The sequence below is a fragment of the Clupea harengus genome, chromosome 22 (assembly GCF_900700415.2).
Source record: "Clupea harengus chromosome 22, Ch_v2.0.2, whole genome shotgun sequence".
Lineage (NCBI taxonomy): Eukaryota > Metazoa > Chordata > Actinopteri > Clupeiformes > Clupeidae > Clupea > Clupea harengus.
Genome location: NC_045173.1, coordinates 6,459,453 through 6,477,915, shown reverse-complemented (window position 1 = coordinate 6,477,915; position 18,463 = coordinate 6,459,453). Strand labels below are relative to the sequence as shown.

Sequence of the window (18,463 nt, the reverse complement as noted above, 5' to 3'; positions counted from 1 at the left end):
TACCATACGATCAAGCTGCTCCCACAACAGCTCAATGGGGTTGAGATCTGGTGACTGCGCTGGCCACTCCGTTACAGACAGCATACCAGCTGCCTGCTTCTTCCCTAAATAGTTCTTGCATAATTTGGAAGTGTGCTTTGGGTCATTGTCCTGTTGTAGGAGGAAATTGGGTTGAGTGATAGCCTTCCTTATTTAAAATCCCTTTTACCTTGTACAAATCTCCCACTTTACCAGCACCAAAGCAGCCCCAGACCATCACATTACCTCCACCATGCTTGACAGATGGCGTCAGACACTCTTCCAGTATCTTTTCACCTGTTCTGCATCTCACAAATGTTCTTCTGTGTGATCCAAACACCTCAAACTTTGATTCGTCTGTCCATAACACTTTTTTCCAATCTTCCTCTGTCCAATGTCTGTGTTCTTTGTCAATGTCTTTTGCCCATATCTGTCACGGTTTGGGACCTCAGTGTCACGAATTGGGACCTCCGGGCCTCTAGAGGTCGCCAACTAGAGAGGCTTGTGATGTGGTTACGTTTCTACATGTGCTTCCTGTGTTTGTTATGTTTGTATGTGCTTTTGTTGACTTCCTGTGTCGGTTTTCCTTTCATTGTTGCCACCTGTCTGTTTGCTAGTTAATTGGTCACATGACTCATTAAGTGTTGTATTTATACCCGGTTGCTTTTTGTGTTCTTTTCGGTGACTTACTCGTTTGGGTTCTGGTCAGTACTGGCTTCTAGCTTTCATGTTTCAGGTGTCGAGTCTCTCAGGGCTCTCTAGGCTCTCAAGTCTCATGTTTGCTAGTTCCAGTTTTATAGTCCAAGTCATAGTCTTTGTAAATCTCTTGTTTTTTCTAGTCTTGTTAGAATCAAGTTCTCTGTTTTTGCTCTCTGTTTTTGACTGTCTTCTGAGCATTTGGATCATTCCTTTTTGTGTTTTCCCTGTTATGGAGAAGTGATTAAAAAGACAACAATTCCTGGAATTATCTTGCACTTGGGTCCTACTTCCTTCATTAGCTCAGTGAGCTTCTCTCTGGACCAGAGAACCAGCGGTTTGGGTTCATTTCCCGAGCCCGGCCCTGACAATATCAATCTTTTCTTTTTATTGGCCAGTCTCAGATATGGCTTTTTCTTTGCCACTCTGCCTAGAAGGCCAGCATCCCGGAGTCGCCTCTTCATTGTAGACGTTGACACTGGCGTTTTGCGGGTACCATTTAAAGAAGCTGCCAGTTGAAGACCTGTGAGGCGTCTATTTCTCAAACTAGAGACTCTAATATACTTGTCTTCTTGCGGAGTTCTTGCTTCTTGGCCTCCCACTTCTCTTTCTACTCTGGTTAGAGCCCGTTTGTGCTGTTCTCTGAAAGGAGTAGTACATACCGTTGTAGGACATTTTGAGTTTCTTCGCAATTTCTCGCATGGAATAGCCTGCATTTCTAAGAACAAGAATAGACTGGCGAGTGACATGAAAGTTCTCTTTTTTTTCTGGCCATTTTGAGAGTATAATCGAACCCACAAATGTGATGCTCCAGATACTCAACTAGCTCAAAGGAAGGCCAGTTTTATAGCTTCTCTCGCCAGCAAAACAGTTTTCAGCTGTGCTAACATAATTGCACAAGGGTTTTCAAGGGTTTTCTAATCATCCATTAGCCTTCTAAGGCGATTAGCAAACACAATGTACCATTAGAACACTGGAGTGATAGTTGCTGGAAATAGGCCTCTATACACCTATGTAGATATTCCATTAAAAACCAGACGTTTCCACCTAGAATAGTCATTTACCACATTAACAATGTATAGAGTGTATTTCTGATTAATTCATTGAAAAAAACAGTGCTTTTCTTTGTCATATTTACCAGCCTAAGAACATTTTTATAGTGCTTCTTGGGTCATTAAAGTGCACCCTAAACATTTTTTGGAGCTGTAAACTAAATGATGGGACCGAACTATGATGAAATACATTAATGTGTATACATCAATCAAAGTGTTAGTATTGACAATATTTGCATTTTCTTAAAAATCATTATTTTATGAGTTGAACATAACCATCTACATGCCATCTACTGTTTAAAATCATCCTGACCCTTGCAAAGCCTATGCTGATGTCAACTTTGGTACATCTCTACACCTCGTCTAGTAAACTCTCAGGGGGCTGAACATTTTGGTATCTAAACCTTTTATTGCTTAAGATAATAATAATAATGATGACCCTCTGTTTAATGATGATGATGACCCTGGTGGTATTCATTTGTGTCTGTCTGATCAGTTCATAAAGCCTACATAAGCAATATCAGCAAAATCAGACACCTCGTTGACCCAGAAGTGCATTAGCATCAGAATACAATAAAAAATCACTGTCTCAAAGTTATTAGAAAGAGAGATACAGAATGATAGTTTTACATATAACACAATCATAATGCTAACTGCAGTCTGACAAAAAGATGTTTTATAGTCTTATATCACTTATATGGTCACTTGGATTTGAAGTGATTTGAACGTTCGTAAAATAACTCTTAATAGGACCTAATGTGCATCCACAAGAGAAGTGCCTTCTGACTTCTGACAGATGTGTCAGACAACTGTAGTTACATGTGTAATTATCATTTGGTTTAAGAGAATGACTGGAGTCGGCGATGAGTCTGTCTCTTGACTGTGCCACTGCTAGTCTGGTGCAGCCTCCTTGTTATTGTTTAAGACAAAGTGGGCCGTTGCCATGGCAGCTCCGGTGTGGCGTGAATAAGATGGTGGGCAGCGGTTCCTTGTTCCTGAAATAGCTGCTAAATTGTTTAAACTGATAAGCGAAGAAACTGGCTCTGCGCCAGGAGGCTGTCCGCAGTGCTGCCGGGGATGACACGCTAAATGAGCACAAGCAGAGCCTCGACTGCTGCGCTAGAATAAGCCCAGCAACCGGCTCGGCACATCCCCCAATCACACAGCTCCACGCCATTAATGATCTCAATCACAGTCAGAATGCGTTCTCATTTAGACTGCAGTTAAATCCAGTAAGAACTTTAAATTGAGAGTGAAGGAGGGGGGATTTTTTTATTAGAGTAATGCTTTGTTCACACACACACACACACACACACACACATACACACACTTCCTCACTCTCCTCATGTCTCTTGCACACACAAGGACAACAATTAATATTTTTTATGATAAGGTGGTTAAACACCTCTGGCAAATTTGACTTCTGTTAAGGGTACACAACTAGCCCTGAGAAGGGTAGCCTCTGTTAAAGCCTTATGGATTGACACTGAACACTTCAGGCACTGAATTTAAATCTAGAACTTGCATAGACCTGCCTTCAAACCCTCACAGCTGCACAGCTTTAGTGAACAGTATTTTGGCATTCATTATATCAGAATGTTTGTTCATTTTTTTAAAGTGAAAATACTCAAGACGCACAAAGAACTCCCTACAAAAAAAGATAAATCATTCCAATACCAGTTCAAGATATCTTAGAAAATCCGGGACTGAGATCTGTATTGTTCATATAATGTGCCAAATCTATCCCGTTTGAAGAAAGTTTGAGGCTGTCTAATGCTGCCAAATGAGTATTATTTCCACTGATGGCTGTTCACCTCATGTCAAGTCTTTGGCTGGATCCTAGCATATCACAACAGCTCTGAAACAGTTGGCAACACTGGAAGTGAAGACATGCTATCTGACATTGTTTGTCAAGTCTTCAACAACACTCCCCTCATATACGATCCAATAACAGTTTCATAATGTGCCATTTAAAACACTAATTGTCAAACAAGTCAGTTTAATGGTTATTCATTTGTCAAATAATGTGTATATCAGTGCATCAATACAAACACTTCCCATAACATAAATGAATTTCCAGTTATTATTCACTATAATCAAGTTGATTAAGGATACGTCTTGAAGCAGCAGCAATTCTAACAGTAGATTATACTATATACAGTATAACAGTAGATTATACTATTATACAACTATAGATCTGAGGGTCCCTGTGATCGGTTGAAAAAAGTTTTTTCTTGTTCATTGATAAATATGTTTTTAAAATGTCTAGTGGATTTCTTGCTGATCCATCACACACAGGGCATCCCTTGTATGGTTGTGGTTATAGAATTTGATTAAAAAAATAAAGAGAGTGCAGTCCTCATTTGTCCCAACAAGTATTAAGACGCCAAGGTTATTTGTCTTTGTCACAAGTATAGTGCAAGGGTTGTCAGGGGTTTTCATGTAATTTTTGGATTAGGACAAATTCCCCTATGTTTCAATAAAGATTTTCATTCAATCATACATTCATTCATTCATTCATTCATTCAAATGAAATGCTTTTTTCCCATATTCCAACATTCATACATTCACTGACAGGCTTTGTTCTCAGGTCTATTACAAAACCTGTGGGCACTTAGTGATAGTTGGATCATTAATGGCCAATGGACACAGGTCATCAGCTAAATCAGTAATGTATGTTATATTTTCTGTAGTAATCAGGAGTGTAGTCATCATTGTTAGGATGTAGCACACAAAGAATAATCCAAAGAATCATCAAATGATCAAATTCAGGGAAACCTCCTTAGATATCCCACAGTATTGTCAATGGAAGCTGTACATGAAAATGGGGTACACACACCTCTCTCACATCAGTAGTTTCCAAGACGACGAGAGGGTGACCTTCAGACAGTTAGCCCCCAGCTAGCCTGTTTTTCGTGCCAAGAAGTTAGTTTCCCATAGGTGTCTTTCGTTATTTCAGCTTATGCACGAGCGCAGCTAGGGTTTCAGTTTCTGTGGTCATCAGTCAAGAGGCACTCACAGCTCAACACCATGGAACAAAAATGCGTGAGGATGTCACTGCTTATTTTTGTACTTCCTGGGCTGGGTTTACAAACATAGCATTGGCCATTGAAGTGACTGGGAGTGCTAATCCATCGTGCTGTTTAGCTCTGAATACCTCTGTGGTAATTTCCTGCATTCCTTTTGAAAGGAACACACTGGCAAAATTCCCAAAGCAGCTGACACTGTGCAGCTTCCAGTAGGCCTATAAATGCACAGCTTTCCCTGAAGCTTTCAATGCAAGAATCTTTACCTTTGGTGAGTAACCTTTCCTGGAATCTTAATTGATACCTTGATCAATTGTGTGACTTACACATGACATTCATATAACAGTTATTTACTATTATCTGCACATTTCTTTTACTTCTGTAACATTTTAAAACGTAGGTGACTTTATTCTGGTAATGATTTCCTTTTCAGATAATTTAGATTATATTGTTGAAATGGAGCAGGGGACAGACTTGTGGCACTGCCACAGATACAGTAGGACTTAGATCACACACACCCACACACACACGCACGCATATATCCTAGTAAAGTACCAACGTTTACTTTAAACTGTTGAGGTAGTAGCGAGGTGGTCTAAATAAAGTCCTAAAGGGAATCCACTCACTGTTTATAGTTACTGGTAAATTGTGACATTGTATACTTTAATTGTTCTTCTCTGTATAATTTGCTGTCAGGACTTTTACTGATGTTGTGTCAGGAAAGGGGACTTTTAAGTTTTCTAAAAAAAAAGCACACCTGTGGAAGGAGACAGGAAGTGAGACAAAGAAGGCAGGTGGAGAAGCCATCAGAGTGTGCTAGACAAAGACAACTGGAGGATTTCTGTGTGGAGCCTGTTGCCAGTTTGTGGAATTATATACCTCTCTTACTTGTGTATTTGAAGATTGTGGATTTATATGATATTTTGATATTTGGGACAAACACAAAATGAAGTTTGGGTGAGAACAATCCATTTTTAGTTTGACTTGGCTGGATATATATGTAAAGGCCTGCTTTTTCCTTTTTGGCCCTCCTTTGTTTCTTCTCATTTTTTCTGGATCTAAGAATGACAAAATGATGGACTAAACTTTAAGGAACTTGATATATGACTTGATATATATATTTTTTTGTTATTTAGATTCTTCAGATGCTTGCCATTATTACTTAATAATTTAAGTCCTTGAACTAAATTTCAGAGACTTAAGTTGAAACTGTCTTGAGTTATTTATTGTTGAAATTGCACCTCTGCAGTGTCTTGAACAGATTATTAACAATTTGAATTACTATAAAGAAGCCAATTTGTTATAGACTCACCTCTATCTCTTTCTTTATACAGCATGTGTATGTGTTCAGTTGTAGGTTCTCCATTACAAAAGCCCTGTGTCCTGCCATCCTTGGCTCTCTATGCCTCGCGGTCCATGAAGGGTTTGTCTCCACTGTGACCTCTGGTCAAACAAATCAAAATGTAATGCTTTAAATCACAAAAGACTTCACCTACTTGTTTTAAGAACCTGTTGATCAACCTGATTGATATAAAGCCATCAGTTATGCAGGGTTACTCATCATCTGTGGGGACAACATGTATTATCTATTGATGATTAAAGTAAAAGATATGAGTACACCGGGCAGTATAACGGGTGAGGAGAGGTTCTGAGAGAGAGGCTGGACAGAAAAACAATAAAAGCACCCCTATGTGTATTCCTAAAGCAAGAGTGAAATTAATGGAGAGGCAGAGGGTTCTAGAGAAACAAATGAGACAGATGTAGAAGTGCCTGGTGAGGTGGGCTTGTACCATATTATAATAATAAATGGTAGGTAAGTGCAATTTGTTAGATTTAGTTTGTTTGTCATCCAACTGGAAGGCCAAGGCCTACAATAATCATTTCAACTGAAGTAGAAAACCTTGCTGAGTAATGAGCAAGTTCACACAGGCCAATATCCTCCCTTTTAATGAATTCAGGTTTTGGTTCTGCAGAAGCAATGTAACAGACCTGAAAAACAAGTCATTTGGGATTACCATGGTGAATCCAACCACAGAGTGCCTTGTTACCTGTTGCATATAATTCTGTACAGTAGTTATGTCATTTCCTCAAGCTGCCCAGACTACTCACCAAGCGCGTTTGCCCAAAACCCCATGGGAATGTATGGCTCAGTGTAGCCAAATATACTGATGAAATACATAAGTTAGCAAGCCGGTTAGCTTTCATTAGTGTTTGCAAGGCAGTTCTGTTGGCTCTAAGCTAGTTGCTAGTTAGCCTGGCCATTTTGGATAAAACTCCATAATGTCCCCTTAATTAGGAAATAAGTGTAATATACTTATTTTGTGGTAGAATAGTCTTCGTAGATGGTAAGTTTTGTCTTATCATAAGCGACCCATTTGTTGTCGATGCAACACATTGTACACACAATCTGTATGTAGCTACTTTGCTTGACTGAGAGTGCTCCCTTGGCTCTGTATTTAGTCTGACAGCTCATTGGTGTGTCTACCTCAGTGACAAAGTGCCTGGAAAGTGGCCAGAAAGTAGAAACGGAAAGATGACGTAGTGTGTGTGTGTGTGTGTGTGTGTGTGTGTGTGTGTGTTTTGAAGTTAGTGAGGAAGAAGGTAAGAGTAGTAAGTTATAATTGAGAGATCAGTTCTAAATGGTTTCTTCCCATATGTGGCATGTCCAGTTAATCTACAGGGCAATATGCTTACAGATGAGTTATTGAGGTCTGGAGGTTTGGAGAAGAAAGCAGCTGTGTCAAAGAAAGATGACTCTGAGAAGACTGCTATCTCTGTTCATTGTACTTTACGTTGAGGAATTGATTGTTTAATCATGATTTGTTTTTTTACAATTACATGCAAGTTATTTATTGTTCTAATAAGGACCGAATATATTGGACTGAGATGGCACAGGATAACAGGGTAAGGAAATGTTTTGCTAATGTTACAAAATGACTGGAATGAAAATATTGATGTATGGCTGTGTGATTTATTCCACTATTATAGTGTTTGAGCCCCATATAGTTTAATTGTGTGAACTCGTAGTACTGCATACATTTTGGTATGAATAAAATCATAATATTGTGTACTGAACCAACACAGCAAATGTATGACCATGTACCCATTCTTATCTGTTCTGCTGTTCATACAGCTCAGGAATATTCATGCCTCAAGTACAGTGGCCTTCTCAGTCAGTATGGAGGCTGCTGTTTTTCCTGTTGGAGAGGGAGAATACTTGTATCTTGTGGAAAACAGTGTTGTGATTCATAAAGGTCTCATGCATACAGTATTTTTCATGTAAGACAAAATAAACTGTTACAGATGTCTTTTTAGCCAATTGTGGGTTTACTCATCAAACATCTCGCTTTAACCCCTTTTAATATTAAATGTTATTGATTTCCATCCAACACTGGCCATTGCACAAAGAGTCTTTGCATTGTGTTACCTTGCCCGTTTCAAATTTCTATTGCGTGTAATTCTCTGTTTGAATCCGAGAGAATAGCAGGAACTGTAAACACGGTAGCTCAGGAGCAATGAGAGGTGGAAAGTATGGAAAAATATGAACCCCCAACAGCACAGCCTCTTCTAGTCTTGGAAGTGTACATTATATATTTCCCTCCTATCAGGCTTGTACAGCTACGAGGGCAATGCAGGGACAGTGTTACTGAAGAGTGTGTAACCATTTGAGGGCCTGTGCTAATGAACAGAAGGTGTTGTCTCACACTGCAGGCTATTCACACACACACACACACGCATACACACACATAAAGGCACGTACACACACACACACACACACAAAGGCACGTACACATTTCCATGCACATGCATACACATAAGCCCTCATCAACATTCAAACTCCAACTGAGGTCAGCATTATTTTTTAACACAAAGTTTGAAAAGTCTTTTTTTTTTCTGGCAAGTGTGGGAATGTGAAGAACATTATTGTCCTTGCCAGACAAATTTACACCTTGGCCAAATATCACGATTTCTGCAATTTCACAGCCCCAGTTATTTGCCTCATAGAAATGCCAGGAAGATGGCCAAGCATGCCACTTTCCAGATGGAGAGTACAGTTATGAATAATGACTGAAAAGTAAAGTCAGGCTAGAGGTGGCTGCTCTGAAACATTAAATAAGAACCTGATCAGCCGGGATAATCTTATGTAACAGAACAAAAAAAGATGACTTCCTCAGTCGTGCTGCTGCCGCAGTGCTGGTCTTACTGCAGAGTGTGCGAAGCTACCTGTTATCAGAGAGGACTATATACGCTCGATTTGTTCATACAGGATTGTGTAAACCATTTGACTTCATTTCTGTTTACTTTATTCATGTAGGGGTGGCGCAGGAAATATGAGCAGATCAAATGAGACATTGCGAGAAAACCAGAGACAGATACAAACATAGACTTCATCATTGCCCTCGAGTATGACAGGGAAAATATTACTTTATATTAAGTGAGTCAGAAAGCACAAGACAGAAAAAAAAACAGAGGAGAGTAGTTCATGCTTGTGGTTTTCTGAAATGAAAAGGCCTGAAAACATGACAGTAGTGTAGTATTGAGTCTCTTAGAGACAGAACTGTCCTAGATTTCCTAAATCTGACCTAGAATGTGAGTCCCCAGCTGCTCCCAGAGAACACTCACACTTCCCTCATGCAGCTACCCATTAAACCAGATCAAATGCTTATTTGGGTTTATTTAAGTTTGCCCTGCACCATTATTGTTATATTCTGTTTTTTATATACTGACTATCTACAATGAAGCAATAGAAGGTTTTTCTATGCATGCACAGAACAGTTTTAATCACGGATAGGTTCAGAAGTTCTAACAACTGTGTTGCGGGTATTTTGACTGCTGGTCTCATTTGGACTTCATCAAGCTAAAGTTGTGCTACATGACGCATTTGACACACGGTATGGTGTGTTATGAAGCGTTTACGGCTAATTACCCGTGACATCTGAGAAAAATGTTCGCCGATATGTGATTCATGGCACAACCCACGTCAGCTTTCCGTGTTTGCACCCCATGTTTGTAATTCATGCCAGACACCTTACCTAATAAATCATGCACACAAAACCCTACACTTCGCTGGCAGAGTATGATGTCTATATTCTGAGTTTAAATATTCAAATCGAAGTAGTCGTCACCTGAAACTCCTACATCACAGCCACCATTTGTAGTCCTGATTGTACTATATACCAGCTGTGTCATAGTCTCATAGTCCCTTCATCACATCAAGAGTGCTTGATGATGTGATGATGGATTATGCACATCACACCAGGGTTTCTCATCACACAAACTATTTCACATTCTTAAGTTCCATCTAAGATAGTTATGTGTTCTAGTTAGGCATTGTAAACCCTCTGGCAATAATGATATTCAATACCAGCCTGAGGTCATGGATCATGGAGAAGTATTTCTATAATGAAATAGTAAATATTCCCCATTATTTTGGACTAAAAGTAAGGTAAGTAAATTTTTCACTGAAACATTAAGGGAAATGCAGGTTACCTAAATAAATCAAATGTGCTGGCTCCCCTCTTTGAGGTTTGTGTCATAAGTAGAGAGTAAACACTGAACAGTAAAATGCCATAGAATATGACAGAAAACAAACATATCATTTTTGTAGAAATGTTGTGCGAGAACTTAATGTGAGGGTTTTAATTTCTGTCATAAATAGGGATGGGTATCGTTTGGTTTTTATCCGATACCGGTACATAACCGATACTTTTAAAACTATACCGGTGCCTAAACGGTGCCGGAACCGATACTTTTATAAAAAAAAAAAATTTAAGACGACATTTAAGAAAGGCTTTATTGCCAAATATATGAACTGTTTAAAGTAGATTATATATAAATAAATACAAAACACTTTTTAACTTAAAACTTAAATAATATATGAACTGTTAACAAAAGTTTAGACTATACTTAAATAAATACAAAACACACACACACACTCTGTACACACACTACAGCTTCAATACTTCAGCAATTCTTTTGTTCAATACATTTTTTTTTTTCAAATTGAACAATATATTAACTGTTTAAAGTATATTATAAATATAAATACATACAAAACACTTGGCTTCAAACTACAGCTTCAAACTTTTTAACTTGCGTTCAAACTATGAACATTATATTAACTGTAAACAACAGTTTATAGTATACTTAAATAAATAAATATAAATGAATACAAAAAACAGCTTCAAACTTCTTTTGCAAAACAATGAGCATATTTGCCTTTGGAGTCAAAAATGTATTATTTTGTTTGCATTTATTTCATGAAATTTCATTATTTTATGATTTGTTTATACCTATCTTTTCTATCTTGTTTATAGTTAATCTTGTTACTTGACCACACTGAGTACGAGAAAATGTGTACTGCCCCTTTAAGAGACTACCGTAGGCTAAAGCCTGGTTTATACTTATGTCGCCGACACTTTTGAAATGGTCGCCGACAAAAAAAAAAAGTGTCGCTCAAGCTGTTTTGTTTATACTTCAGGCGAACAGTCGCCGCCTACGTCATAAATGGAGTGGCTCCAACGGCATTTTTTTGCCATTACATTGTTGACTTTTTGAAAATTAACTGCGCGTGCCGTCTATCTAGCTAATCACACTAGCGTGATTAAAGAGTGTCTAATAGTATATATCCGCTTTAACAGGCAAACGTATCCCCATCATGGTAGGTATTATTTGTGGAGGAAGCAATCTATAATAAAAGTATATGCGTATCTAACATACACAGGCCGCTGTTCCGAAATTGTGAGCACAGCAACGTGAATCACTAGGCCTATAGCCCACATGCACATCCCAATTAATTGATTACACAATTATAAACCTATAAATGCACAACCAATTTCACAACCATGAACTTTAATTCAGAATATTATTATACACACATGGGATTTGCATCGCGATGATACAAAAAAAAAACGTTTTATGATAGCCAACTTTCAAAGCAAAAAACTTGCATCATTCTAAATAGCCTAGGTTAATAATAATAATAGGTCTACGTCAAACAAGTCAAACAACGTTGTGGACCAAGAACTGAACTGCTGCCCAGTATTCCGGCAGCGTGCGGAACCCTTGATTGTAATCGCGTTTGAGACGCGCAGTTCTCCTCTCCAGGCGCCTCCACTTTCTCATGTGGAGGCAGGGGCGGAGATCCCATTTCATTGTAGGGGGGGACAATACATGGTCAAATTTCAGAGTGTAATTCCGGGGGGGGGACATGAAAAAATTGCTTTCACGAGAGCTAGCATAAACTGCTAAATACCGAATTCTCTTATCACATTTACAAACAGAAATTCGAAGTCATTTTAGAATTATCTAAACAGCATTAAATGTACTAACACGAAATATCTATTCACAGACAAATAATGTCCAAAGTTCAAGAGAACTTGATGCTCAAAATAAGTTATATAACATCTCGACAGGGAATTGAACTAGCAACCTTTTGATTACAATATAACTTCTCTACCTCCTGCGCCACTGTCGCTCCATATCACAATACCAGCTTAGTTCATGGACCGGAGAAAAAGATGACAATAATTTAACTTCAGATAATTTAACAAATCTGGAGAGGCACTGAGATGTAGACCTACGTTTATTAACTAGCATGAACCTGCCCCTGACAGGACAGTGTCCTAGACTGTCTAGCTAGCTATCTTAACTGTGTTAAATTACCGGCATGCGTGTGTTATCGGCAAACGTTCACGTTGTCATGCCAATCCATTATTAAACTTATGTATACGACAATTCAACGTGACGTCACAACAACAAATAACTTACTTCCGGGTGGCTAACGTCGCCCCTGCCCATAGTAAACCTTAACAAACCAACAGGATTTTCCATGTAATTTAACCAGGCTTCAAACACGTTTATTCATAATTGTGAATATGATAACAACACGTTTTATGAGTATGATCTTGTGAACTGAAAAAAGAGACGTTCCCGATGTCGTTGCTGTTGATATTTGTTAGCGAGTAACGGTCATATTGTAATGGTTTATTGTATCAAACTCGTAGTGACTGAGATCGCTACAATATCCAACTTAACGATGAACAATTTTCAGGACTGTTTGTAGCTTTCCAGCCATCTGTCTGGACACAAGAATGTTTCCATACAGATATTAATAAAGTACAAATCTATCTATCTTATTGACAGTATTGAAAACTTTGTCATTGTATTGTAGATGAGCAGTTTTAAGGGTTTGTGCTCTCTTAGCAGATGTGGTTGGACTGGAGTTAGCTAACTCAGGTCCCAGGTGTTGTGATTGGGCAAAATCAGTGTGATCAGCAGGATTTGGCCGACCTGCATTATAAAAAAAGATTAAGTAACCGTATCATAGCCAAGCCAGATCACGCCACTGTGTGTGGTTTGTTTATTTACAACAACGGGACTAGCATTCTCACGCTAGCAAGCTTGCACGATATGCTACCCAACGTTATGCTACCATTATGCTACCCAACAGCAACCCAACAAAAACGTTTTATAAATGACCTGTGAGAAAATGTCTTCCGCAAATCCGGTCATGAGTGGTTGGTTGCCAGCCTGTCCACAGTTTGGTACCGTTAGATGCAACGAGACCGCCCGGTAAACGTACTAAGGCTGGATCTGTGCTAGCGTTATCCACCTGTCTTAGTCTCTGTATCCAGATTTTCTGTTGGGTCGATTTAGATTTTACCGTGGGAAAACGGAAAAAAAAGCCTAAACCTAATTCTTTACATTCCTTGGTACATCTGGTATTACAACCCCAAACACAACACGTCTTCGGCATGACGTTAATCGATTCGTAAATTAACTACTATTGTACTGTCCTCGTTGAGGTGTGATAACTTCAACTAGACAGCGAGCTAAACTCTCTTATATTCATAAAGATGAAGAATGTCTTGTATTCTTGTTTGCAGATTTATTCTTCAAATTGTACTGAATCCACGACAATAAATTCAAGTGATCAAAGGGTGAAAGAGTAAACTAGAACACAAAAAGCTAAATGTTGCAATTAGCCAAGTCACCTAGTTCCATGAAGTAAAGAAAGCACATGTTAAGCTAACTGTTAACATTTCCTAATAGCATCCACGTTTTAACATTGCCTTTTTTAGCATTATAACTACGTTTTTAAACAATGAAATGAACTTAGTTATAACAAGATACAGCGATGCCTCTGCTGGGGAATCAACCTGTAATAAGGAATCTCTCCGGTGTAATGACCGTCAGCCTGCCGTTTCTACATTATTCTGAACAATTTTACCTGCCTACTTCCTGCACGGCTCAAAATTACAACGTCAAAATCAAAGTCTGGATGAAACTGAAATTTTTACAAATTCGACCATTCAAAATAAATGCCTAGAGGCAGAACAACTATAAACTACTATACTAACAACTGTTGACAGGATGACAGTTAGCCACCCGGAAGTACCTTGGCAACCTTTGTTTACAAACATTCTGATTAGGTCTATACTTGTGCATATCGATTGGAACTTCGTAAATGGAGTTTAGAAAAAAACTTCTTCTTTACATGTTCTTACTGCGTTCGAGAATGAGGTCAATCTCTTTAGATATCGTGTATCATAGCGGCAGCGACAGGGGACAGAGGAGGAAACAGTCTGACAATCTGACCGTGTAGGGTACTGGGCTGATTAACTGAAACACGGAGCTGCCGGTAGCCCTGCCCGTTGGAAACAGCATGTGAACCAAACCACTTTGAGGAATAGGGGGAACATGATTTTTCAACACTTAAAAAACACATTGTTTTACGTCTATTATTAGCACCGCTTGTGTCGTCGTATTTTTATTTTTTTTAAAAATTCAAAAAATCAAATATTTTTTTTTGTTTTCAATGATTGTTGGGGGGGACAACTTTATGGTAGGGGGGGACACGTCCCCCCCGTCCCCCCCGGGATCTCCGCCTATGTGTGGAGGACGCAGCTTAAACGCAGAGACAGGTGTTTGCCCGTCTCCTAATAAAGTTGGTGAAACAAATGCAACATTCGCTGATTAGCGTACCTCTTGTTACCAGCAGCAGGACACACACAACACTATCCAAAATAGCATTGCATTGAATAAATCAAACCTATGATGTGCATTGCGCATGCATGCTTTGTCAGTGCTGAAAAAGATCTGCGTAATGTCCTGCGACAATCTGCCGGTGATTTCCTTCGCACGAGTGGTAGGCCTATCCTATATTCAAAACCAGAGTAGGCTAAGTTAACAAATATTGGCTAGGAAAAGTTATATGCGTAAAGGCCCGGTGAGCGTCTCCGCTCCGCTGCGCAAATTAAATGCTGCGTGTGTTTTGTGTTACTTAAAATATTTCTAAATTATGCCGGAGCCTGCACTTCCAGCATCCCTGTTGAGGACTATGTGTAAAACATGAAAATCCCTCCCACGGACTGCAGCAAACACGCCAGTGAGCGGGCCTCTTGCATTCTTCACCTTGCACACGCACTTTTTGCCACCCCACCACAAACATGAATCCGGCACCACTGGTTGGAACAAAGGCATTTCGGAACAGAGGGTTTAATTTTGTAAAGATATTTCGTAGTATTTTTCGGAATATTGAGCTTTCGGGACACTGGGCAGTCTCCCAGTCAGACTGACGTTTTGCCTGGTCATCATTGCATAGCAATAACGTTTCCTGCACAACTCCTATCCTTCAAACTGCTGAGGCATTATTGAACAGGTTGTTACTTTCGGAGTCAGGTCGCCGCCGAGCGCCTGTTTTATTATGTATGTGTTTTTCAGATGTGGGTAAAGCTGATGTGTGTGCTGCTGTACCAAATAATGACTTTCATCAGTGTTTTAAGAATGTTTTAGCACTTTGACCGTCTGTTTACGTTACCGCGAGTCAAAGCACTATCCATGTTTCTGATCGCTTTCTCGTTGACCTGTCTACTTTCCCAATACAATAGCCGAAGTAACTAATTCGACCGTAAAATCCAACACATTGTTAAAATATATTCGCCAATGGTGTGTGTGCGCACCTCATGCCTCATGACTAGTAGCTAGCTTGCACCCATCATATCTACCTTACGCCACTGACAAGGGCCTGTCACAATAGCCTGCACCGGCGTCCGTTGTAACTACGTTACGCCACTGTGACGACATCAGCGTCAGTAGAAATTTCTCCATGTAGCCGACACTTCCAAGCGACGGTTAAAAGTGTCGACCATGACGTAATTTCTGTCTGCGATCATTTCAAAAGTGTCGGCGACATAAGTATAAATTGGGCTTAAGTGTAGCTGTCATCATATTTTTCAGTCTTCGGTTGCTGATCTGCCGTTGACTCTTGCCTTCTCTCCCCTCTTTTCACGCAATTGTTTTGTTGCATTTGCTGCACGTCGCGATGTTTGAATATTTTTGTGCGAAATACAGCCACACTTTTGACCGTTTACCTTTCGGTATTTTCTCTGTTAAAAGGTTGATGGCTAGTTCTGTTTGTGCTTGCTCTGTGAAATGCTGCCTGCTCTTCACCGTCATAAGACTGTTGCTATGAAAACACCAATGAGCGTGAGTGACACAGGACAAAGTTTACATTGGGAGCTGGGGCAGTTTTACATGTGCCCCGCGGAATCTGCCTAGCAACCGTTTTCAATTGGCTCAAGCACCGAAATGAAGCACCGAAATCTGCGTTACATTTCGGTCCGGGTAGGTACCGGTTGTATTGGAACCGGTTCCATATTGGTACCGGTTCTCGGTACCCAACCCTAGTCATAAACACCTGCAACATCTATGAGTATATCCTGTGGTCATAGGAGCGCAGTTTGTTCAGTTTGTTTAAGAATTGCTTCAACTGCAAAACTATGTATGTGTTAATTGCTTTGACACCCAACCTTTGTTTAATCAGCATCAAAACCGGGAGCTGCCGGTGTTTACGCAATGAGAAAAACATGGTTTCTTTAAAGGTCTGAAATTCACTTTGATCTCCTGGAGAGGTTTCAAAGGGAGCTTTGCTCCTTTAATACATAAAAATAGTATGATGAAAAGGGATTCCTCTTTTTCAGAGAAAGGTCTCTAGAGGGAGTGAACTACATACACATACCGTATACTCTGCAGCAAGACATGCTGTTTCCTTTTATGCTCTGTGTTTACACGGCTGGTCTTTCCTAAGCCTGTTTATCAAATCTGTATTTATTTACTCAAATAAAAAACAGAATCCTATCAAAGGTGGCCTTTCTATAACTGGCATCTTATATTGAAGGTCAAAATATGTTTTCTGTGTAATGGCATAATAAGATCTTGAATGATAAGTAATACTACTTCCTAGTGTCCGTGTCTAAAGTGTTCAGATATCACAGACAGTGCTATTTATAAATTAATTTCCAAATAGCTGCAAACTGCAAATGGCAATACCCAAATAAATATTCAGTGGAATTTTAGTAAATTTTCTTAATAATCCACTAATCACACTGTGACTCTAAATTCTTTATTTTTCTTAATTTTATATTGGATAAAAGACACTCTAGGTAGAGCAAGTGAATCCATGGAAAAACAAACAGGAAATATTCTGGAATGGAAATTCAATCTGAGATACAGTAGGCTTTCCGCACACCTCTGCCTTCCACGTCAATACAGATAAAGCTTCAGGCAGTGGAGACGGTTATGTGAACAGTTGGGAGCTAGAGGGGCTCTCCCACGCGCTGTGTTGTTTTTTCGGGTCAACCTCTGCCAGGTGTGTTCCAGCTCTTCCAGAAGGTTCTGTTGCTCTTAATCCCGCTCTTAGACTGATTGTCTGTGAGATCAGTAAACCAGGGTAGGTGTCGCTCATCAGTGAGGTTTGGACTGGATGACATTATTTTTGTGTAGGTCGAGAAGGAAAAATCTATGATTCATGATGAATACATTCTATAAGTCTGGTTTAGTTGTATGTTTTTAATGAACCAGTGAGATGTGTTTTAGATGCGAAAGAGATGCAGGTGCAGGTCCTGTGTTTTAAATATAAATGTTCATAAGAATTAAACCAAATGAGAAATTAAGGGTTGCCCACTCTAGAGGCCCAGATTTACTGTGGCATTCTGGGTACTGCTGGGAGAGAATCAGCTCCTCTACTGTGTTGCTCTGTTCTGTTGCCAGGAATATAACTCCATGTACAAGACATGCTTGTTCTTTGCTCCTGGTGGCTGTAGACAGGGATTTCTCAGACTGGGGCTACACACACACACACACACACAGACACACACACACTAAGAAGTTGGGAAGTGAGTGTGCACTAATCCTCCTCCCTCCCAGCGACCGCTCCATTCTGCTTCAGCATTACATCACAGTCTGGTTGACCCACTTTGTCTGCCAACCTCTGCACCAGCTGTCCTCTCAGATGGGTTCAGCCCGGGTCAACAGGCTCTGCTGACGCCCACGAAGCCCAGACAACTCTCTCTTTCTCTTCTCTCTATCTATGTCTCCATCTCTCTCTTTCTAGATCTCTGTCTCTATCTGGCTCTCTGTGTTTGTCTCTTCAGCTCTCTCTCTCTTTGCCAATGCCCACAATTCTGTTCTTGTGTTCTTGTGGGTGTTTTTTTATTTATCTGTCTGTGTGTGTTTAAGTATCTGCGTATGTGTTAGTCTAAGCATAGAGCATTAAAGCTTTAGTTTAATGTATAGGACACAGCATATGTGGTTCTATGTAGAGTGCATATTGCTAGACGAACTGATGGGGAAATACACAGCTATGGTGGATTAGAAATGATCTACATA

At 39.6% G+C, this 18,463-nt stretch overlaps 1 long non-coding RNA gene across 1 annotated transcript in view; it reads right to left on the bottom strand.

Annotated features, from left to right (window-relative positions):
- Nucleotides 1–18,463, bottom strand: part of LOC116218316 — a 61,378-nt gene that overhangs the window by 34,407 nt on the left and 8,508 nt on the right. The window contains exon 2 of the long non-coding RNA XR_004162796.1: nt 6,105–6,235. This is a non-coding gene — a long non-coding RNA (uncharacterized LOC116218316). The remainder of the gene's footprint in view (nt 1–6,104; nt 6,236–18,463) is intronic.